Source organism: Sorex fumeus, unplaced genomic scaffold (assembly GCF_029834395.1).
Source record: "Sorex fumeus unplaced genomic scaffold, SorFum_2.1 ptg000086l, whole genome shotgun sequence".
NCBI classification, from domain to species: domain Eukaryota; kingdom Metazoa; phylum Chordata; class Mammalia; order Eulipotyphla; family Soricidae; genus Sorex; species Sorex fumeus.
In genome coordinates, this window is record NW_026606143.1 from 16128490 (window position 1) to 16153531 (window position 25042).

Here is a 25042-nt window from a genome sequence, read left to right on the forward strand (position 1 = left end):
AAGAGGACACGAGAATATGGAAAGATATCCCCTGCTCATGGATCGGGAGAATTAACATTGTAAAAATGGCAATACTCCCCAAAGCATTGTACAAATTCAATGCAATCCCTATAAGGATACCCATGATATTCTTCAAAGAAATGGAGCCTACACTCCTGAAATTCGTATGGAATAATAAGCTCCCACGAATAGCTAAATTAATTCTTGGGAAAAAGAAAATGGGAGGAATCAACCTCCCTAACTTCAAACTCTACTACAAAGCAGTAATAATTGAAACAGAATTTTACTGGAACAAAGGCAGAGCTGCAGACCAATGGAACCGGGATGAATACACTGACATCTTACCCCAAACATATGATCATCTAATCTTTGATAAGGGAGCAATAAATGTGAAGAAGAGCAAGGAAAACCTCTTTCACAAATTGTGCTGCCCAAACTGAACAGCTACATGCAAATAAATGGGCTCAGATCTCTGCCTAATACCATGTACAAAAGATCAAAATGCATTCAAGACCTCAATATCAGACCAGAATCCAGAACATACATTGAAGACAAGGTAGTCAAAACTCTCCATGACATTGAAGCTAATGGTATCTTCTGAGATGTCACGCCACTGGTCAAGCAAGTGAAAACAGAGATAGTCAAATGGGACTATCTTAAACTAAGAAGTTTCTGCACCTCAAAAGAAATGGTGACCAAAATACAAAGACAGTCTACATAATGGGAAAGGATATTCACCCAATACCCATCTGACAAAGAGTTGATTTTAATGATATACAAAGTACTGGTTGAACTCCACAAGAAGAAAACATGCAACCCATTCAAAATACGGGATGATTAAAAGAACTGAAACTTTCTCAAAGAAGTAATCTGAATGGCAAAAAGGCACATGAGGCTCTACATTATTAATCATCAGGGAGATCCAGATCAAAACATCAATGAGATATCATTCACACCATAGAGACTTGTCCACATCTAAAAGAACAAAAGCAACTGGTGTTGGCGCAGATATGGTGTGAAAGGGACCCTCTTTCACTGCTGATGGGAATGCAGGCTTGTTCAGCCCTTTTGGAAAACAGTATGGACTATTTTCAAAAACTTAGAAATTGAACTCCCATTTGACCCAGCAATACCACTCTTGGGAATACATCTCAGAGAGGCAAAAAAGTATACTAAGTGACATCTGCACTTGTTTATTCATTGCTGCACTCTTTACAATAGCCAGAATATGGAAAAAACCTGAGTGCTCAAGAAAAAATGACTGGTTAAAGAAACGTTGGCACATCTACACAATGGAGTACTATGTAGCTGTTGGAAAAGATAAAGTCATAAAATTTACATACAAGTGTTACTTCATGGAAAGTATCATGCTAAGTGAAATTAATCAGAAAGAGAGGGACAGATGTGGAAATATTGCATTTATCTGGGGAACATAAAGAAACAAAATAGAAGACTAACACCCAAGAATAGCCAAGATAATTACCAGGAGGTTCACTCCATGGCTTGGAGGCCAGCTGCACATGCTAGGGAAAAAGGAAGCTCAGCTAGAGCACCAAATAAAGGGTGTTGGGAGGATCCTCCCAGGATGGGAGATGCATGCTGAAAGTAGACTATAGACTGAACATGACTGCCACTCAATATCTCTTTTGCAGGCAACAGCACCCAAAACAAGAGAGAGAACAAAAGGGAGTGCCATGCCACAGAGGTAGGGTGGGATGGGGAGGATGGGGGGTTGGAGGGATACTGGAATAAGTGGTGGTGGAAAATGGGCACTGGTAGAGGGATGGGTACTCAATCATTGTATAATTGAAACCTAAGCACAAAAATTTGTAAGTTTACAACTGTACCTCATGGTGTTTCACTAATAAAAATTTGTTAAAAAAGGAAAAAATATTTAGGTGAAGATATAATTGGCTGGAGCAATAGCAGAGTGGGTAAGGCATTTGCCTTGCACATGGCCAACATGGCTCACCTGGGTTCAATACCTCCGCCCCTCTCGGAGAGCCCGGCAAGCTACAGAGAATATCTCGAATGCATGGCAAAGCCTGGCAAGCTACCTGTGATGTATTCAATATGCCAAAAACACTAACAACAAGTCTCACAATTTGTTCTGAGATGTCACTGGTGCTTGCTCAAGCAAATCGATGAACAACGGGAGGACAGTGCTATAGTAGATACAATTAATGAGCTACTACTACAAATTACCTTGGGTCAGAATACTGTCATTCTACCTGGTTAGCTGTTGTGGTAGTTATTGTTTTTTTGATTTTGATATCAAATGCTTCCACTAATGTCTGCTGCTCTACAATTCCATCATTCTTATCAGAGCATGGTTAGCATTTAAGTGATGCCCTCCCACCTGCCATCTTTATTCCACAGAAGAGTGATACCTCATAAGTTTTCAAAGTTCCTCATAGCATTTACGCTAATACCTTAATTGCTTGAAGAAAATTTCTTTTGGGACCTCTTCAATGGTGTGACTATGACATTGTTGTGTGGATTGTACATTATTAATCTACTGCAACGTTATTATTTTAAGCATGTAGATTCCTTCCACTCTATTTGGTAGGAGTGGGCCACATCTCTGGTACTTAAGGGTTACTCCCAGATTTGTGCTCCAGAGTCACTTCTTGTGGTATAGGGGGGACTAGTGATGCTGCTAGGTCTTAAACCTGGGCATCCCATGTTTAAACCATGTACTTCAGTCTGTTGAGCTATCTCTCTGGACTTCTTTCCTACTCATCTTGTGAGAGAAATTGCAATATCTTGCTCTCATTGAATATTGTGGATTTTGAATCACGAATCATGAATCACAACCATCCTGTTATTCGTCGATTGCCTCAAGCAGGCCCCAGTAACGTCTCCTTCATCCTACCCCTGAGATTATATTCAAGGCTCTTTAGGAGAATGAGACTCATCAATGTTACTGGTATTTGGCATATTGGGTATGCCACGGGGAGTTTGCCAGACTCTGCCGTGTGGGCGGGCTACATTCGTTAGCCTGCCAGTTTGTGCAAAGTAGGAATGAGATAATAAGATGTTATAATAAGATGTTGCCCTACCGCGCAGTTTCGGGAGCTGGTTTTTATAGTCTCTGGGTCTTGGCCATTGATGGGATTTCACGGCGCTAGGGGGCCAGTTGGTGGGTGTGACCCCCGCCTACTGGAATTTGGAGGATCTGGGTGGAGGATGCCCGGCCCCAAACCGTGTAGGCTTGGAGATATCGGCCCCGGAACCCACGTGGCTTTGTCCCTCTGCCAGTACCTTCATGTGTTCGGAGAGTTGTCTCAGCATGGTGGTGGCTGGTCCTGGAGGTCTTTGGCTGCCGGAGCCCTGGTCGGGGCAGGGAGGAAAGCTCAACACGCTCCCCTCCAAGGGGCCCCGGCGAGGGCAGCCAGGTGCGGGGGCAGGAGACTGCACTGTTCTCTTCCGGATTTTGTTCTCTTGTGGATTTTGAAGCCTTCAATAATCCCAGCAAGCCATCAATCAGAGCAAATTCCATTTGCTTGATCCAATATTTTAAATCTGAAATTTTGGTATGTTGTCCATAATAAATTAATCCACATTTTAGTCTTATATTGTATCTTCCTCAGTGTAATATTATAAAACATATTCAATATTCTTTCTATGGCCTGGAGCAATAGCACAGCTGTAGGGCGTTTGCCTTGCATGCAGCCAACATGGCCGACCCGAGTTCGATTCCTCCGCCCCTCTCAGAGAGTCTGGCAGGCTACCCAGAGTATCTCGCCCACATGGCAGAGCCTGGCAAGCTCCCCTTACGTATTCGATATGCCAAACACAGTAACAACAAAGTCTCCAATGGAGACGTTACTGGGCCCACTCGAGCAAATCGATGAACAACGGGAGGGCCTTTACCTTTCTATGGCCTGGAGCGATATCACAGTGGGTAGAACATTTGCCTTGCATGAGCCAACCTGGATTCGATTCCTCCATCTCTCTCGGAGAGCCCAGCAAGCTACCAAGAGTATCCTGCCTGCTCGGTAGAACCTGGCAAGCTCTCCATGGCGTATTCTATACGCCAAAAACATTAACAACAAGTCTCACAATGGAGACATTACTGGTGCCCGTTCAAGCAAATAGATGAACAACAGGATGATAGTGCTACAGTGCGTCATTGTATTTTCCTCTTGGGGTCTGCTAGAACCTGCCTATAGTTAGGATGCATTGAATTCTGATATGAGTGAGTCTTGAGGAAAATAAAATTTCTTTAAAATAAGTTACTTCATTTAGATGTTTATTAAGAAAGGGAAGATTGGTTTTGTTAGATAAGGAGAAAGAGGGTTGACTTCCACTCACCAGGAAGCCATTGGTAGACCCTGGGTTAAAAGATTTTATATTTTTGTGGTACGTTCCTCATGTTGCTCTCTTCTGAGAGATTTATTTCTGATTCTCTGAATCATGGCTGTTAATTAGCTTATATGGCAACAGTTTATATGGCAGTTCATGGGTGTGACTGTCAGGCTCCCAGAAGCACAGGGACATGAGCGTATATCACTCTTTCCTGAATCTGTGCCAGGCTGTCTCATCTGGGGCAACTTGGAGGGGGGTGGGTGAGTCCTCCCACACACCCCAATTGAGCCCTTGCAGCCGAAAACTTCCAGAACTTAATCACCGCCATGCTCACATATAGTTTCCTAGAGTGACATCTTATACTCTACACCACTGATGTACCAAGATAAGAGCTTATAGGGTGAAATATAACAATCTTCATACACTTTCCCCTAAGGAAACTATTGGATCATTTTTAGTTGATTATTAATAACAAAAAATAAAAATAAATTTATTTAGATCTGACTTTGAGGGCAGATTTCTGAGGGCAGGGTGGAAATATTCAAAATATGGTGGTAGTAAAGTATAATGGTGGTGGGATTGGAGTTGGAATATTAAATATGATAAATTATTGTGAACAACTTTATAAAAACAAAGTTTTCATATTAAAGACATTCAATTTATCTTAAATTTCAGATTACTTCTCATCAGTTTCCTGTGTTAATCTTTGAAACTGAGTACAGATGTGCACTCTATTTGCATTTAAATTATTCAACCTGCACTTACAGGTTTGAGGCTTATCCTTTAGTCATATGAAACTGGTACTGGGATATAGCTCAACAGTATAGCACCTGCCTTGTGTGTGTGAGACCCTGGTTTGATCTTGGCAATGCAAATATAAGAAACCCTTAAGGCCTTACAGTATCTCTCTCTCTTCTCTTGCCTTGGTATGATAGTGAAGATCTGACAACATTTTTATTTTATTAACTCTCTGGTGCAATCAGAAGCTGTTAGTGAGCCCATAGTTTTCTATAATTATTACCATAATAGACAAAAAACAGTGCGCTCTTGATCTCTAAAAGTATTGTCTTCAACTGGCAATTTATGCAAAACCAACATTTGTGGTAATTCAAATAATCACATTGCTACTGCTTAGAAGAAACACTTGTCTTCTTAAGAGTAGCAATGAAGTCACTAGTGCATTCATGTTTGAGCAAATGAACAACTTAATTCCAGATTCCCATCTTGAGATCCTGTTTCCTTGGATTGCTCAGTCTGAGTTCAAACAGGAAAGAAAGTCTGGTTCAGGAAGTTAGCAAATCGAGTTTAATACAAGGATCTTGTCTCAAAAGTCAGAAGATAGAGGATGGAAGATGTAGCTCACTGGTTAAGTACTTGCCTTGCATTGTGATGCCCTGAGTTCAAACCTTAACATTACACAAATAAACACAACAGTAACAAAATTCCACCAAAGTTAGAAAAAAATGTAATAGGAAGAGAAAGTAGAGTTTGGCAAGTGCAGAACTGGAGCAAATACAGAGGCTGCTGGTAGGCATAGAGAGCAAAAATGAAAAAGCTCTCTAGCAGGAATTGGGCCCATGAAGGAGACAAAGTATTAGTTGCGTATGGTACTCTTAAGTGTGAGCAAATCGATGACTAACGGGAGCAAGTAAAGTGATTAAGTGGTACTCTTAACGGGAAGTTAAGTGATTAAGTGGTACTCTTAAGAAAGAGGATATTCTATGTTCTCCTATATATCCTTCCTTTATTTCACCAGCTCTTTCTTTGCCCAATCTTTAGGAGAAACTAGTTTTCAATGGATACAGGTAAATAAATTTCCAGGAATCAGACCCTTACAATAAAGATCAACACAGGAGAAAAATGGGGATGTGAATAGTCTTGTCAAACAACAGTATCAAACGACACTATTCTGTTCCTCTTAGAAAATCTTTACCGTAAGTATATCATCCTTCTAAAATAATTTTTCTCATTCTAGTTTGTTTGCTCAAATACTCCACCACCATAATTGAACTTTGATGCTGCTTCTCCTGTTTTCTAATTATATATGTTGTGACCCTGCTTATTCTCTGAAATTCCAAAGTTCATTATCTGTGTGTCCATACCCCAATTTCTCTTGCTCGAGTGTCTTTCAATTATAATTAATCTTGAATGAACCCAAATCACTGCTTTCTATTTGTTTCTAACTTTCAAAGAATATTACATGATTTTTCAGTTCTTGATCACTGACCTTCAATATTGTCCTCTAATCCTGCTATATAATTCTGAGCCAATAATTCTCCTACTCTTTACAACATTTTCTATTCTTTTGCAGTATATTTAAATGGCCCGTTTCCACCATTTGCTGTAATATCAGGAGATAATCTCTTCTAATTCACAGAAAAGAAAATAAAAGACATTAGAGGGGGAAATTTCCCCTTAATGAGCATAATAGAGTTACTACATCTGCTTCCATCTTAATCTCCTTTGGTGTTTTAACAGAACAAAAGTCCCATTCCTGCTAAAGACAATTTCCTAAATCTTGCTTTGGATTAAATCACCTTCCAGCTTCTATGAACCCTTTTGTTGTTGATTACCTTCTCTCATCTGGATCTTTTCTATTAGCTTTTAAGCATTCTAACAACTTCCAAATTAGAAACAAAATAATAAAGAAAAAAGGAGAAAAAAATTCAAACTCACCATTTCTCCATTCAACCTTTAATTACCATTATATCTCTTCTTCAAGTCACAGAGTTTTTAGGGGATATTTTTTGTTTGATTTCTGCATTACTCCAACAGTGATCAGATCTTACCCCTGACACTTTATTCAGGGATCACTACTTGCAGTATTTCAGTACTTAAAGGACCATACTTGCTAGGGATTGAATCAGGGTCTACCACCCGCAAAGCAAATGCCCTCCCTGTTGTACAATTTCCCTGACTCTCACAGGTTTCTTTTTGTTAAAGTGTATTGGCATAGAATTACCCTAATATTCTTTAAATTTATATATTTTGAAACTGTCTTTGAAAAACATCTTCATTTATAATTTTGTGAAATTTCCTGCCAGAATAATTCCTGAGTGCAGAGCAAGGAATAACCCTTGAACATTGCGAGATGTGAATCAAAAAACAAATTATAATTGTGGAATTTCAGGAGATTAGCTCTATTCTCTTGTATGTTTTTATATGTTTTTAAGAGGAAAGGAGGGAGGGACAGAGGGAGAGAGGGAGAGAGAGAGAGAGAGAGAGAGAGAGAGAGGGACAGAGATAGAGAAACAGAGACAGAGACAGACAGAGACAGAGAGAACAATTGGACAAAGTCATCAGAACTAAAGTGGGGTTGGGAGAAGATCTTGGGACACTAGTGGAGAAAAATGGGTTCTTTTGTGATGGTTGTGATATTGGAATGATACATAGATGGAAGGTGTGATTAATTGTATTATAAATCTCAGTACCTAAATAAAAATGGTTTAAAAATGATCCTGAGGTATGAAATGATAATCTCCTTGTGATTCTGATTTTTACTTTTTCTATTATTAGTGATGATTACATTTTCATTCCTTTTGGCCATTTGTGTATATTGTAAAAAATATCTATGTAAGTCCTTTGCCCATTTTAACTGAGATGTTACTGGTGTTTGCTAATAGGTTATGGGAGTTCTTATATAATTTGGGAATTAACCCCCTCTTACATATATAATTCTCCCATTTTACAGGTTGCCTTTAGAGATTATTGGCTGTTACTTTGGCTATGTAAAGCTGTTTTAGTTTAGTTCTTTTTGTCTAGTTTTTCTTTTTTGGCATATTTTTTTGCTGTCCTATGCCAAAATTATTGAAATGTCAATGTTAAGAAGCCTTTTCTCAAATGTTTATGCAAATGAGTGGGGGAAATGTAGTGTATACTTATAATGGAATGTAACTCAGCCTTGAAAACTATAAAATCATGCAATTTCTGTCAATATGGATAAACCTGATGGACAAGATGCTAATTAATTTAAAGACAGTCACAGAATGACAAATACTACATGATTTCACTTACATGAAGCTTCTCTTAGGCTCATAGCAGCAGAGTAGAGATGTAGGATTTGCTTCAGTCTTTGAAACTTGATTTCTCTTCACCCTAAACTCCTCTGGTTTTACTGACTTTAGTGCATGTTCTTTCTCCACATTCTTTATAGGTACTCTTATTTCCCCCGTGACATTATTAAAATTTTTCAAAATTAATTAATTGAAAACATGCTTCAAATACCAGCTACATGAAGGTTGGGCATGTATGTATCTTAGCCCTCTAATTTTAAATCTGTATATCTAATTGCTTGTTTAACTTCTTAGTCTGGCCATTGAAAATATATATATATATATATATATATATATATAGAGAGAGAGAGAGAGAGAGAGAGAGAGAGAGAGGAGAGGAGTTGAAGCAATAGTAATTGCATGCAGCCTACCTTGGCTTAATCCCTGACATCCCTTGATACCTTGAGTCCACAAGGAGTGATTTCTGAGCACTTCTTGGTGTGACCACCCCAAACTAAACAAAATAAAGAAAAGATATGATACTTAACATATTTGTGGTGTTTCTAAACTTCTCTTTCTGTCTTCGTGGTAACACATATCCAGTTACTGATGATAACCACCTAGCAAAAATCTTTGGTTTCACTCTGTTATCTTATCTACCATATTCTCCATAATTGCTTCTAATTTACCACTAAATACTTCATTAGTCTTTTCACTGTTTAAGTGTATCAGAACAAATTGTAATTTAAAATGTGAACCAAAGTTTTCCTTCTTGCTTTATCTGGTGTCAATAGTTTTGAGGCAGTAAAATTTACGAAAAAGTTTTGTTATCTTCCCATATACTCTTCTCTTCCTCCAGCCTCCTCTTCCCATTTCAGTTAAATATATAGAACTCCCTAAAATTATTTTCCTAGAGAACTATACTGTCAGTTACTGTCAAGGTACGAAGAAAGAGATTAGAAGGCAATTGGAGGGTTAAAGGTCAATAAGTAAGATGAGCAGTGCTTGCCATTATTCATAGAAACCTTGAAGTGTCCAAAGTCATGGAAGGATATTACACGAGGAAGAGATGTGAAATCCATGAATTAAGCATATCTATCTTACCAAACACTTCAGGAAACATTTATGGGACATGAGCTTCTGATGACCTGGTCTCAGAAGACCAGAGAGAACTCCATAACATCATCCATCATATTACAAAAGTTTTTTTTACAAGTCTGGTTGTAGAATCTACCTCAAGCAATGACAACCTGCTCCATTATTAAATCAAATAATTAATTTTTATTGAAATAAAGTTAAAAAACTATGGGTTTATAACATCAACTCTGTTAACTTTATGAAGATGATTCATAGCTAAATCATGGCAGCTGCCACCAATACTGCCACAAACATTTGATTTGGATAATTTTTATTCACTGAAATAATATGTCTGGAGCGATAGCACAGCGGTAGGGCATTTGCCTTGCGCGCAACCAGCCTGGCTGAGCTGGATTCGATTCCTCTGCCCCTCTCAGAGAGCCCAGCAAGCTACCGAGAGTATCTCACCCGCACGGCAAAGTTACCCGTGACATATTCAATATGCCAAACACAGTAACAACAAGTTTCAAAAACATGCAGACGTTACTGGGCCCGCTCAAGCGAATTGATGAACAACGGGAGAACAGACAGAAATAATATGTGTTTTACAGAAAGATAAAAAATTAGGTTGCAGGCAGATTATTTTATTCTTCAAAGCTTTATATTTTAAAATTAAAGATTCTCATAAGCTTTGACATTTTGTCTCTGGGAGAAAGAAAATATTAGCCTTTTGTTTTTCCCCTCTTTTGATCAAAGACAACAAAGTTGGAGGAATGATCTATAAGGCTGATCTGCCATAGTGGAGGGTGGAGTATAGAGGTTGGTGAGGTAGGGATGGTAGATTGAGGTGGGTGGACACTAATAAATAGTGTGATGTGGGATCATTCTGTGTATGAGACACTGTCATTAGCAGTATTGTAAACCATGGTGCCTAAAGTAAAAAAATGATAAGAGTAAAATTGGTATGAGAAAAGAATGCATACTTGTAGGTATGTGAAAAATTAAAACCTAGAAATTTAGAGATCAATTTCTTTACTCAAAATGAAAGATCTTGGTACTGAGTATACTATTACATCATAGTATAATAGTTAATGTATAATTTATATATGCTTAATTGCCCTCCAAGGAAATTAGTCCAAACATAGATACTTTAGGAGTATAAAATTATGAGCATCTCCATATACAATAAGAGGACAAGTTACTAAAAGTATGTTATGCGGTAACATGTTAAATAAAATATTTTCTAACAATTAGAACATTTTTAATCTTAGTGTTATTTTGTCTGTTACTTTTGGGGTTATACCCACTCAGTATTTTTTGTCTGTTCCATTTGGGGCCACACCTAGCAATATTCCTGGCTTATTCCTGGCTCTGTGCTCAGGAATCACTCTTGATGTGCTTGGGAGGCTCATATAGGGTTTGGGGGAATGGAACCAGGGTCAGCCATGTGTAAAGCAAGTGCCCTCAACCCACTATACGATCTCCCATCTCTGAAATTAGCATTTTAATTAAAAAGTTTAAATTAAAAAAACTATAATATGTGTTAAATTTCTCCACATTTAAAAGGAGTTAAATGGTTAATATTTTTCACAAAAGTATGCTATGCTAGTCAGATCTGAGAATGGCCTCCAGAGGGCGGCCAAGTTGCATCACTGGAAACAACTGCATCAAATTTTAACATGGCCTTCAAATAAAGCATAGACTTTCTGAAGTTAAAATTTTAAACGGCGTAGTAATAATTTACCCATTAAACTAGTCTACCACTCCCAACGCAAAGTTAAATAACTCTGCAAATAATGAGGGAGACCACTATAATATGATGTTGTAAGCAGAGCATGGGTCCTTGATTTGTTTGCCTTGTTGCAACTCCTAAGGGTACTTGAAGGCTACTCTCAGCACTGTCCTCAGAGGTCACTCCAACAGTGCACCAGAGGCCATGTGGTACTGGCCTCAAACCTGAATGCAAATCATAATCTGTTTTTCCTTCCTTAGCAGGCCAAGAGAGATATCACAAAAGTACTAAATTTGAAAGAGTTGTCATTAGTTCATGTATATTCCCATTTTCCTGTTCACAAAAATCTACCTATTCAGAGACCTTTATATTTGCAAATAAGAGCTTGCCATTTTATTACAATATTATCTTAGAAACAGTTTCCTATGAAAAATGGGGTAATGTCTTCCTCAAGTCATATGGTTTTCTGAGAATTTAATGAGATAAACAGATTAAAGCAGTTACAACAGTGACTAGTTGGCATGTTACCTTCTGTCCATTTCTCTTGTGCTTTCTTTTTCCTTTAGACTGAGAAAAAAACATGACCTATATTATTCTCTAAAGGTTTTTATCTTTTTGATTTTGGGCCACAATTGGCAATGCTCAGGGCTTGTTTCTGGTTCTGAGCTCAAGAATCACTCCTGGTGATCCTTGGAGCATCATATGAGTTGTGGGGGATTGAACCTGGGTCAGCTCTTCACTATGCAAACCACCCTACTTGCTATATTATCTCTGTGACCCACACTTTAATATTTTTATTACATATTACTATTAAAAACTCAGTTCACAGAATGTGTTTTTGTTAAATTATCACAGAGATAAAATAGCACTGCATTGTAGACCTGTCCTCCCGTTGTTCATTGATTTGCTCGAGCAGGCACCAGTAACGTCTCCATTGTGAGATTTGTTGTTACTGTTTTTGGCGTTTTTGGCATATCGAATACACCACGGGGAGTTTGCCAGGCTCTGCCATGCAGGTGGGATACTCTTGGTAGCTTGGAATCGAACCCGAGTTGACCACATGCAAGGCCAATGCCCTACCCACTGTGCTATCACTCCAGCCCATCACAGAGATAAAATAGTGATAAAATTGAAGTACTTGATATTTTGCAATTCTCAGTCAGAAATACTTCTAACAAATGTTATTGGTTTGTTAATTCTTGATTAAAAAATGGTTAATGTCAATTTAAAACTTATGTCTGGGCTGTCGAAATTGTATAGTAGTTAGGGCACTTGCCTTGCATGTGGCCAAACTGGATTCTGTCCCTGACACACTTGACCACAGCTAGGTGTGTCCCCAAAACAGCAACAAAGAAGATTAAAAAGTGTTTCTGATTGAATAATTCATGAAGTTGGCACTCAATTTGTGCCTGTGGATTGTAAGTTATCCTTACTTTTATTAAAGCAGCGTCCTCTGAGTTTTAGGGGACTTTATATTGTGAATGCCATTTTTGATTATTCATGATTAGTAAATAATTCAGAAAATTTCTTTTGATTCTTCTAATAAAATATCTTCAGATTTCAGGTCTTTTATTTTGTTTGTTTTAGGGAGTCATACCTGTTTATTATGCTCAATAGCTATTCCTGATATTTTTCTATGGGTGTCAAACCTGGACTTTCTTTATAAAAAGCATTTCTCTGGTCCTTTGAGCTAGCTACACAGTTCATCAAAAACCACTTTTCTTTTTCTCCCATGGATTATGCCTTTTTAAATAATATTTATGATTATATCCTTCAGTTTTAAATATTTTCCTAAATTATGTGTCCAACTTTTGTGTTTAACATTTTTTGGTTATTGAATGGAGAGGATGGATTGGTAAGAGGTACCAGTGTTAGATTCACTTGGTTTCTACAATTTGTGTTATCCTTTCTACATCAGCAATTTAGTTAACAAGATGACCTTAATGTGTCCTTCAACTTGATTAAGCTTTAGACAGATTTTCCCCACCTTGACTTTGAGCCTCTTGCATCACTTTTCTGAAAGCATTTACTCCCCCACCTCAACTCTAGTTGAGGTAATATTGTTAGAGTAATGTTGACATTCATGATTTTAAAGTACAAACTTACTATACACCTACCACCACTAAAGTGCTCAAGGTTCTCTACCACTGTCTTGTCACTTCTAGTTCACCTATTCATTCCTGACCCCAAACTCCTTTTCATTGCCCCTTCACCCCTCCAACCTCCACTGCCTCATTAGGAACCTCAGTTCTGTAGTCTAAGATCAAGGGTCTGTTACTCAAAAAATAAATACTGTCCCTTTCCTTGTTCTGTTTCTTTATAAACCACATGAATCAGATCATCTAGCATTTGTCCTTTTTCCTCTGACTATTTTTGCCTAACACAGCACTCTTAGTTCCATCCAAATTGTAGCAAAAGGCAAGATATGAAAGCATTTACTTTAAAAAAAACTTGAAACTGTGCATTCTTTTTCTCTCTGTTTGATATGTAAATTTTCCTTGCAAATCTGATACTTTTATAACCCAGTAATGTCTTTTCAAGGACCTGGGATTCATCTCTTTGAAATATAATCTTCAGGAAGATAAGCCCCTTATTTCTAGGCTCTGTAGGAGTGTAGGGTCCTAACTTTGATAAGCCAATTACTAATCAAAGATGCTCTAATCATACTGAACAACCCCTTCCTCAACATCTTAAAGTACTTTCCTTATAGCTCAACCCGGTACTTAAAATGTCTCCACACTCATCAAACCTCAGTTCTTTCTTATGCTTTTGCAATAGTATTGACTACTAGTATAATAGTTTTAAATAAAGTCTTCTTAGCCTAATTAACCATTTGATGCAATTTTCTTTTATGTAATTCCACTACCCCTTCCAAACTCTTACCACTTTCACCCCCAAAAAAGCAAAAAAAGGGGGGCTGGAGTAATAGCACAGCGGGTAGGGTGTTTGCCTTGAACGCAGCCGACCTGGGCTCGATTCCCAACATCCCATATGGTCCCCTGAGCACTGCCAGGGATAATTCCTGAGTGCGGAGCCAGGAGTAACCCCTGTGCATCGCTAGGTGTGACCCATTTAAAAAAACCTCTCACTACTTTCAGACTTATTTTTATAGAATGTTGAATCACTTCATAATTCCTCTGATATAAAGGCCACTGTTGAAACTATCCCATAATCTCACACATTCCCAGCTCATTCTTCTTCTAATTCCTGAAATCTCCCCATTTAATAAAATTAGTGTGTGACCTTTCTAAATATGGTTAATATTTCCCCAATTTTAAATCTTTGTTTATATCTTTTCTAACATACAAATATATGCTTTATTCAGGCTATGTGCTCTGGGATAGTGGGGTTTGGGGGACCCTATTAGTTGCCAAGGATTGAACCTAGGTTGGATGTGTGCAAAGTAAACACCATATTCTCTGTACTATCTCTCTGATGCCATCAAAAATATTTTATCTTGCCATGTACAGCAAATAAAGTATAAATTATTTAGAGTCTTTAAATTCAATATAGTTGTTAGCATCAGTGATAATACTCTTGAGAAATAAAGAGCCAAGATTTAGTTATTCCCATATACTAGGAAGGCAAGGTTGGAGAACAGATTGTAAAGGAGCACAGGGCTAGGTTACATACTCAAAGTTAGAAAATACCAGTTCAAATTCTTTAATTTTTAAAAAATTTTTATTAGTGAAACATCATGAGTTACAGTTGTAGACTAACAAATTTTTCTGCTTGGGTTTCAGTTATACAATGATCAAGTACTCATCCCTCCACCAGTGGCCATTTTCCACCACCAGGGGTCCCAGTATCCCTCCCACCCCCAATCCACCACATCCCACCCGGCCTCTGTGGCAGGGCATTCCCTTTTGTTCTCTCTCTCTCTCTCTCTCTCTCTCTCTCTCTCTCTCTCTCTCTCTCTCTCTTTCTATTTGGGTACTGTGGTTTGCAAAAGAGGCATTGAGTGGCAATCATGTTTGGTCTATAGTCTGCTTTCAGCATGCTTCTCCCATCCTGGGAGGATCCTCCCAACATCCTTTCATTGGTGTTCCCTTCTCTATCTGAGCTCCCTTTTCCCCTAGCATGTGTGGCTGGCTCCAAGCCATGGAGCAAAATTCCTGGTACTAATCTCAGGCACTCTTGGGTGTTAGTCTCCTATTTTGTTACTTTATGTTCCCCAAATGAATGCAATCTTTCTATGTCTATCCCTCTCTTTCTCACTCGTTTAGCCTAACATGATACTTTCCATGTAGTACCACTTGTATGTAAATTTAATGACTTCATCTTTTCTAACAGCTACATAGTACTCCATTGTGTAAATGTACCAAAGTTTCTTTAACCAGTCATCTGTTCTTGGGCACTAAGGTTTTTTTCCATATTCTGGCTATTGTAAAGAGTGCTGCAATGAAGAAACAAGTGCAGATGTCACTTCGACTATACATTTTTGCCTCTCTGGGATATATTCCCAGGAGTGGTATTGCTGGGTCAAATGGGAGCTCAATTTCTAATTTTTTGAGAATCGTTCATACTGTTTTCCAAAAGGGCTGAACCAGTCGGCATTCCCACCAACAGTGAAGGAGTGTCCCTTTCTCGTCACATCCGCACCTGCACCCGTTGCTTTTGTCTTGTGGATGTGGGCCAGTCTCTGTGGTGTGAGATTATATCTCATTGTTGTTTTGATCTGCATCTCCCTAATGATTAATGATGTAGAGCGTTTTCTCATGTGCCTTTTATCCATTCTGATTTCTTCTTTGAGAAAGTTTCTGTTCATTTTGTCTCCCCATTTTTTGAGGCGGTTGGAGGTTTTCTTCTTGTGAAGTTCAACCAGTACCTTGTATAGCATTGATATCAACTCCTTCTCGGATGTGTATTCGGCGAATATCCTTTCCCATTCTGTAGACTGTCTTTGTATTTTGGTCACTGTTCTTTTGAGGTGTAGAAGTTTCTTAGTTTAAGATAGTCCCATGTGTCTATCTCTGTTCTCACTTGCTTGGCCAGTGGCGTGACATTTTGAAGATACCATTAGCTTCAATGTCATGGAGGGTTTTGCCAACTTTGTCTTCAATGAACCTTATGGATTCCGATCCGATGTTGAGGTCTTTAATCCCTTTTGATCTTACTTTTTTACATGGCGTTAGGCAGAGATCTGAGCCCACTTTTTTGCATGTAGCCATCCAGTTTAGTCATCACAATTTGTTAAAGAGGCTTTCCCTGCTCCACTTTAATTTTCTTGCCCCCTTATCTAAGATTAGATAATCATATTCTTGGGGGGAGATGTCAGTACATTCAACCCTGTTCCATTGGTTTACAGCTCTGCCTCTGTTCCAGTACCATGCTGTTTTCATTATTAATGCTTTGTAGTAGAGTTTGAAGTTAAGGAGGTTGATTCCTCCCACTTTCTTTTTCCCAAGAATTGCTTTAGCTATTCGTGGGGGCTTATTTCAGTAGTGTTTGCTCCATTTCTTTGAAGAATGTCATGGGTATCATAATAGGGATCACATTGAATTTCTACAATGCTTTGGGTAGTATTGCCATTTTGACAATGTTAGTTCTCCCAATCCATGAGCAGGGGATGACTTTTCGTGTCTTTCCACCTCCTTGTGTCCTCTTTTATTTCCTGAAGTAGCGTTTTGTAGTTTTCTTTGTCCAAGACCTTTACTTCCTTAGGTAAGCTGATTCCTAGGTTCTTGATTTTCTGGGGCACAATTGTGAAAGGGATTGCTTTCTTCATGTCACTTTCTTGTCTCTCACTGAGTATAGGAAAGCCATGGACTTTTGGGTATTGATTTTATAGCCTGCAACTTGACTATGCAAGTCTACTGTTTCTAGGAGTTACTTGGTAGAGGTTTTAGGGTTCTCTAAGTATAGTATCATATCATCTGCGAATAGTGAGAGCTTGATTTCTTCCTTTCCTACCTGAATTCCCTTAAAAACTTTTTCTTGCAAATAGCTATTGCAAGTACTTCCAGTACTATATTGAATAGTAGTGGAGAGAGTGGTCATCCTTGTCTCGTTCTTGATCTTAGGGGGAAGGCTCTCAGTTTTTCCCCATTGAGGATGATGCTTGCTGTAGGCTTGTGGTAGATGGCTTTAACTATATTGAGGAAGGTCCCCTCTATCCCCATTTTGGCAAGAGTTTTCATCATCAACGGGTGCTGGATCTTGTCAAATGCTTTCTCTGCATCTATTGATATGATCATATGATTTTCAACTTTTCTTTTGTTGTTATGAAGGATTATGTTGATTGATTTTTGAATGTTAAACCATCCTTGCATCCCTGGGATGAATCTCACTTGGTAATGCTGTATGATCTTTTTGATGATTTGTTGAATTATATTTGCTAGTATTGTGTTGAGAATCTTTGCATCCATGTTCATCAGGGATATCAGTCTGTACTTTCCTTTTCTTGTGGTATCTTTTTTTCCTTTTCATATTAGAGAAATATGGGCTTCATAGAAACTGTTTGGGAGAGTTTCTGTTTTTTCAATTTACTGGAAAAGCTTGAGAAGAACTGGCAATATGTCCTCTTTAAATGTTTGGAAAAATTCGCCAGTGAATCCATCTGGACGTGGGCATTTGTTTTTGGGAAGAATTTTGATTACAGTTTCAATTTCCTTTATGTTAATACGTCTACTCAGGTACTCTATATCTTCTTGATTCAGCTTTGGGAGATTATAGGAATCCAGGAATTTATCCATTTCTTCTAGGTTGTCTTGTTTTGTGGCAAACAGACTTTCAAGGTAGTCTCTGATGAATTCCTTTAGTTTCTGTGGGGATATCCCCATTCTTATTTCTAATTCGATTTATTAGGGTTCTCTCTCTCTGTTTCTTTGTGAGTGTTGCTAGTGGTTTATCTATCTTATTTATTTTCTTGAAGAACCAGTTCTTGGTTTCATTGATTTTTCAGATTGTTTCTTTGGTTTCCATGTCATTGATTTTTGCTCTAACTTTTTTTTATAATATCCCCCCCCACCCCCATCCCCCCATCCCCCCTGCCTCTGTGGCAGGGCAATCCCCTGTGTTCTCTCTCTCCTTTTGGGTGTTGTGGTCTGCAAAAGAGGCATTGAGTGGCAAACATGTTCAGTCCATAGTCTACTTTCGACAAGCATCTCCCCTCCTGGGAGGATCCTCCAAACACCCTTTATTTGGTGCTCCCTTCTCTATCTGAACTGCCCTTTCCTCTAGGATACCCGGCTGGCCTCTAAGTTATGGAGTAATACTCCTGCTGCTGATCTCAGCTATTCTTGGGTATTAATGTCATATTTTGATACTTTATATCCCCAAGATGAATGCAATCTTTATATGTCTATCCCTCTCTTTCTGACTCATTTCGCTTAGCATGACACTTTCCATATTGTACCACTTGTATGTAAATTTCATGACTTCATCTTTTCTAACAGCTGCATAGTACTCCATTGTGTAGATGTACCAAAGTTTCTTTAACCAGTCATCTGTTCATGGGCACTCAGGTTTCTTCCAGTTTCTTGCTATTGTAAAGAGTGCTGCAATGAACAAACAAGTGCAGATGTCACTTCGACTATACATTTTTGCCTCTCTGGGTTATATTCCCAGGAGTGGTATTGCTGGGTCAAATGGGAGCTCAATTTCTAATTTTTTGAGAATCGTCCATACTGTTTTCCAGAAGGGATGAACCGGTGGACATTCCCACCAACAGTGAAGGAGTGTCCCTTTCTCGCCACATCCACGCCAGCATCGGTTGCTTTTGCTCTGTTGAATGTGGGCCAGTCTCTGAGGTGTGAGATGGTATCTCATTGTGGTTTTGATCTGCATCTCCCTGATGATTAAAGATGTAGAGTATTTTCTCATGTGCTTTTTTGCCATTCGGATTTCTTCTTTGAGAAAGTTTCTGTTCATTTCATTGCCCCATTTTTGGATGGGGTTGGATGTTTTCTTCTTGTGGAGTTTAACCAGTATTTTGTATATCCTGGATATCAACCCCTTGTCAGATGTGTATTCAGTGAATATCCTTTCCCATTCTGTAGACTGTCTTTGTATTTTGGTCACTGTTTCTTTGGAGGTGCAGAAGCTTCTTAGTTTAAGATAGTCCCATTTATCTATCTCTGTTTTCACTTGCTTGGCCAGTGGCGTGGCATCTTTGAAGATACCATTAGCTTCAATGTCATGGAGGGTTTTGCCAACTTTATCTTCAATGTACTTTATGGTTTCTGGTCTGATGTTGAGGTCTTTAATCCATTTTGATCTTACTTTTGTACATGGTGTTAGGCAGAGTTCTGAGCCCATTTTTTGCATGTAGCCATCCAGTGATGCCAGCACAATATATTAAAGAGGCTTTCCTTACTCCACTTCACATTACTTGCACGTTTATCAAAGTTTAGATGAACATATGATTGAGGGGCGATGTCAGTGTATTAAACCCTGTTCCATTGGTCTGCAGTTCTGCCTTTGTTCCAGTACCATGCTGTTTTAATTATGACTGCTTTGTAAGTAGAGTTTGAAGTTCGGGAGGTTGATTCCTCCCATTTTCTTTTTCCCAAGAATTGCTTTAACTATTCGTGGGGGCTTATTGTTCCATATAAATTTCAGGAGTGTTTGCTCCATTTCTTCGAAGAATGCCATGGGTATCCTTAAAGGAATTGCATTGAATTTATACAATGCTTTCGGTAGTATTGCCATTTTGACAATGTTAAGTCTCCCGACCCATGAGCAGGGGATATCTTTCCATTTCCTCATGTCCTCTTTTATTTCCTGAAGTAGCTTTTTGTAGTTTTCTTTGTACAAGTCCTTTATTTCCTTACTTAAGCTGATTCCTAGGTACTTGATTTTCTGGGGCACAATTGTGAACGGGATTGTTTATTTCATGTTGCTTTCTTCTCTCTCACTGTTTGCATATAGGAAAGCCATGGACTTTTGGGTATTGATTTTATAGCCTGCAACTTTACTATACGAGTCTATTGTTTCTAGGAGTTTTTTGGTGGAAGTTATTGGGTTCTCTAAGTAGAGTATCATATCATCTGCGAATAGTGAGAGCTTGATTGCTTCCTTTCCTACCTGAATGCCCTTAATATCTTTTTCCTGCCTAATCGCTATTGCAAGTATTTCCAGTACTATATTGAACAGCAGTGGAGAGAGTGGGCATCCCTGTCTCGTCCCTGATCTTAGAGGGAAGGCTCTCAGTTTTTCCCCATTGAGGATGATGCTTGCTGTAGGCTTGTGATATATGGCTTTAATTATGTTGAGGAAGGTCCCCTCTATACCCATTTTGGCTAGGGTTTTCATCATAAAGGGGTGCTTGATCTTGTCAAATGCTTTCTCTGCATCTATTGATATAACCATATGCTTTTTATCTTTTCTTTTGTTGATATGATGGATTATGTTGATAGATTTTCGAATGTTAAACCATCCTTGCATCCCTGGGATGAATCCTACTTGGTCATGGTGTATGATCTTTTTGATGAGTAGTTGGATTCTATTTGCTAGTAGTTTGTTGAGGATCTTTGCATCTGTGTTCATCAGGGATATCGGTCTGTAATTCTCTTTCTTTGTGGTATCTCTGTCTGCTTTTGATATCACTGTGATATTTGCTTCGTAGAAACTGTTCGGAAGTGTTTTTGATATTTCAATTTCGTGGAAAAGCTTAAAGAGCATTGGGAGTAAGTCCTCTTTAAAGATTTGGAAGAATTCACTAGTGAATCCATCTGGGCCAGGACTTTTGTGCTTGGGGAGACTTTTTATTACCATTTCAATTTCCTTGATGGTGATAGGTCTGTTCAGGTATTCCAGGTCTTCTTGGGTCAGCCTTGGGAGTCTGTAGGAGTCTACGAATTTATCCATTTCCTCGAGGTTTTGATGTTCCTTGGCATAAAGCTTCTCAAAGTACTCCTTGAGGATCCTTTGAATTTCTGTAGTTTCTGTTGTAATGGCCCCCTTTTCATTTCTGTTTCGGTTTATTAGGGTTTTCTCTCTCCCTTTCTTTGTGAGTTTTGCTAGAGGCTTATCGATCTTGTTAATTTTCTCAAAGAACCATCTCTTGATTTCATTGATCTTTCGGATTGTTTTTTTGGGTTTCCATCTCGTTAATCTCTGCTCTGAGTTTTATTATGTCCTTTCTCCTGTTCGGGTTGTGCTGCTATTTTTGGTCCTTCTCCAAGCTCTTAAGCTGTGAGGTTAGGTTACTTATGTGTGCTCGCTCCTCCTTCCTGAGGAATGCTTGTAGAGCTATAAACTTTCCCCTTAACACAGCTTTTGCTGTGTCCCATAAGTTTTGGTAACTCGTGTTCTCATTTTCATTCGTTTCTAGGAATCTTTTGATTTCCTCTTTGATTTCCTGTCTAATCCACTCGTTGTTCAATAGTGCACTGTTTAATTTCCAGGTGTTTGATTTAGTTTTCTGTTTTTGTGTGTGATTTACTTCTAATTTCAGCGCATTATGGTCTGAGAAGATTGTTGATACAATCTCTATCTTCTTAATTTTATGGAGGCATGTTTTGTGGCTCAACATGTGGTCTATCTTGGAGAATGTTCCATGTACGCTTGAGAAGAATGTGTATTCAGCTTTTTGTGGATGAAGTGTCCTGTATATATCTACTAAGTCCCTTTCTTCCATTGTTTCCCTCAAATGAAGTATGTCCTTGCTAAGCTTGAGTCTGGTTGATCTATCAAGAGGTGACAAAGCGGTGTTGAAGTCTCCCACTAGTATTGTGTTGCTATTGATGTCTTTTTCCAAATCTATGAGTAGTTGTTTTAAGTACTTTGCTGGTCTCTCATTAGGTGCATATACATTTATTATTGTAAGTTCTTCCTGTTGTACAGATCCTTTGATCAATAAGAAATGGCCTTCACTGTCTCTTATGACCTTCTTCACTCTGAAATCGATGTGGTCTGATATAAGGATGGCTACCCCAGCTTTTGTATGGGAGCTGTTTGCCTGTAGGATTGTTTCCAGCCTTTGACTCTGAGTCTGTGTTTGCTTTGACTATTGAGATGTGTTTCTTGCAGGCAGCAGAAAGTTGGGTTCAATTTTCGAATCCATCCTGCCACTCAATGTCTTTTAATTGGTGCGTTTAGCCCATTGACATTGAGAGAGATTATTGTTATGGCATTTTGTCCCATTGTTCTGTTGAAATTTGGTGTATTTGAGGGGCCTTTCGTGCTTTAAAGTAGCCCATTTAGTTGTTCTTATAACCATGGCTTTGAGTCTATGAAGTTCCTGAGCTGTTGTTTGTCTGTGAAACTGTGTGTTGTTCCTTCTATTATGAATGAGAGTCTTGCTGGGAAAAGTATTTTTGGGGAGTCATTTATTTCATTGAGTTTTTTCACTATGTCCCACCACTGTTTTCGGGCCATGAGGGTTTCATCAGAAAAATCAGCTGTGAATTTTAAGGATGCTCCTTTGTAAGAGATTTCTTTCTTCGATCTTGCTGCTTTCAGAATTTTGTCTCTGTCTAAGGTTTTGGTCATTTTGATCAGAATGTGTCTTGGGGTATTTTTATTCGGATTTCTTCTAGCTGGTACCCTTCGGGCCTCCTGAATGTGGTCACAAGTTTTCTTCAGCTCTGGAAACGTTGTAGCAATGATGTCTTTAACAGTTTCTTCTTCATCAAGGTTTTCTTCCTGTACGTCTGGGACTCCAATAATTCTTATGTTACCCCTCTTGGCTTCATCACGATCTTCTCTTGCCATCTGTTCCCGAATTGTGAGTCTCTTTTCCATTTTCTGCTCTTTTTTGGAGAGTCTCTGAACTTCATCTTCGAGCTCACTAATTCTGTTCTCAGCAGCTGTTACTCTGCTGCTGAGGCCTTCCACTGAGCTTTACAATTCGCCTACGAGATTTTTCAGGTCTGACATTTCTGATTGCATTTTCCTCATTTCTGCCTTCAAATCCTCTTGTCTTCTATTGGCATTGCTTTCCATTGTTTCTTTTAGTTCCCTAAGCATCCTAAGTAGTTCCCTCTGAATTCCTTGTCAGAGAGGTTGTCTAACACTACAGTACTGTTGGTGTCATCTGGGCTAGACTATTCAATATGAAAATTTGGTGGGCTTTTGCATTGCTTTACCATTGTGAGAGGTGTGGTTTAGTCCTTCACATTCACTGTTACTATTCTGCTTGATATGCAGTGTGAGTTAAGATAGCCTTATGAGTTATTGGCTACTGTGTTTCTAGTGGCTGAGCTAAACTAGAGAAGTTTCCATCTAAGAAGGTAGCTTATGGTTCCTATGGCATACGTAGTGAGAAAATATTTCGCGGCCGCGTTAGCGGCCGTGGCTCCGGAAAGAGTCCCTGGCACTGGGTGAGGAGTTGGGAACGTCTCCTGCTTGGAATGAGGAGCCGTTCAGCTTTTTTGCCCAGAGCTGGGCCTCCGTCCCCGTCCCGTGCAGATCAGGGGAGAAAAGCGGCTTTCTAGGAGCTGGATCTAGCTGCGCATGCCCAGAGAGGGTCCCAGGCCCTTGGGGGCGGGCTGTACCTGTTTGGAATTGGAGCCGTTCACTTTGTTGCCCAGAGCTGGGCCTCCGTGCCCGTCCCCTGTTCTAACTTTTATGATCTCTTTCCTTCTGCCTGATTTGGGCTCCTTCTCTTAATCTTTTTCTAAGATCTTGAGCTGTGAAGTCAAGTTGTTTATGTGCATCCTTTCTTCTGTCCTGAGATGTGCTTGCAGAGCTATAAATTTTCCTATAAATATGGCTTTAGCTGCATCCCATAAGTTCTGGTAGCTTGTGTCTTCATTCTCATTTGTTTCCAAGTATCTTTTGATTTCGTCCTTGACTTCCTTCCTGATCCACTCGTTCCGCATTGAGTTGTTTAATTTCTAGGTGTTTGATTTGGTCCTCCGTGTCTGTGTGTGATTCACTTATATTCTCAGTGCATCATGGTTCTGAAAAGATTGTTGATACTATTTATATCTTCCTGACTCTATTGAGGTACATTTTGTGGCCAGGACAAGGTCTATTTTGGAATATTTATTGTGCACACTGGAGAAGAAGGTGTATTCTTTCTTTTTGGGGTGTAAAGCCCTGTATAGGTCTATAAACCCTTTCTCTTCTATTTCTTCTTTCAAAGCTAATGTTTCCTTACTGAGTTTTGTTCTTGTTGTTTTATCCAGAGGTGATAAGGCAATGTTGAAATCTTCAGCTACTATTGTGTTGCTAGCAATATTCTCCTTAAAATCTTTTAGCAGTTGTTTTAAAAGTTTACCTGTTCCCTCATTAGGTGCGTATAGATTTAAGAGTGTGATTTCTTCCTATTGTACGTATCCCTTGATGAAGAGAAAAATAGTCTTCGCTGTCCCTTCCAATCTTTTTCAACCTGAAGTTAATGTTGTCGGATACTAGTCTGGCCAACCCAGCTTTTTTGAAAGAGCTGTTTACTTGCAGGATTGTTTTCCATCCTTTCACTTTGAGTCTCTATTTGCTCTGACTATTGAGATGAGTTTCTTGTAGGCAGCAGAATGTTGGGTTCTGTCTCTGAATGCATTTTTCCACTCTGTGTCTCTTAATTGGTGAATTTAGACTGTTGGCGTTGAGAGAGATTATTGTTATGGGTTTTTTTTGTCATCTTTCTGTAAGGGTCTGTTGTGCTTGTAGGGTTTGTCTTATCTTATAGTAGCCCCTTTAGTCCTTCTATTAGGTTTGGTTTTGAGTGTAGGAAGTTCCTGAGCTGCTGTTTATCTAGAAAATAGTGTACTGTTCCTTTGATTTTGAGTGAGAGATTAGCTGGACACATTATTCTTGGTGAAGCATTTATTTCAGTGAGTCTTTTCACTATATCCCGCCATTGCCTTCGGGCTTGGAGAGTTTCCTCTGATAGGTCTGCTGTGAATCTAAGGGGTGCTCCTTTGTATGTGATTTCCTTCTTTGACTTTGCTCCTTGCAGTATTGTATCTCTATAGGCAGCATCGATCATTCTAACTATGATATGTCTTGGAGTGTTTTTGTTAGGGATTCTTTTAGCTTGGAC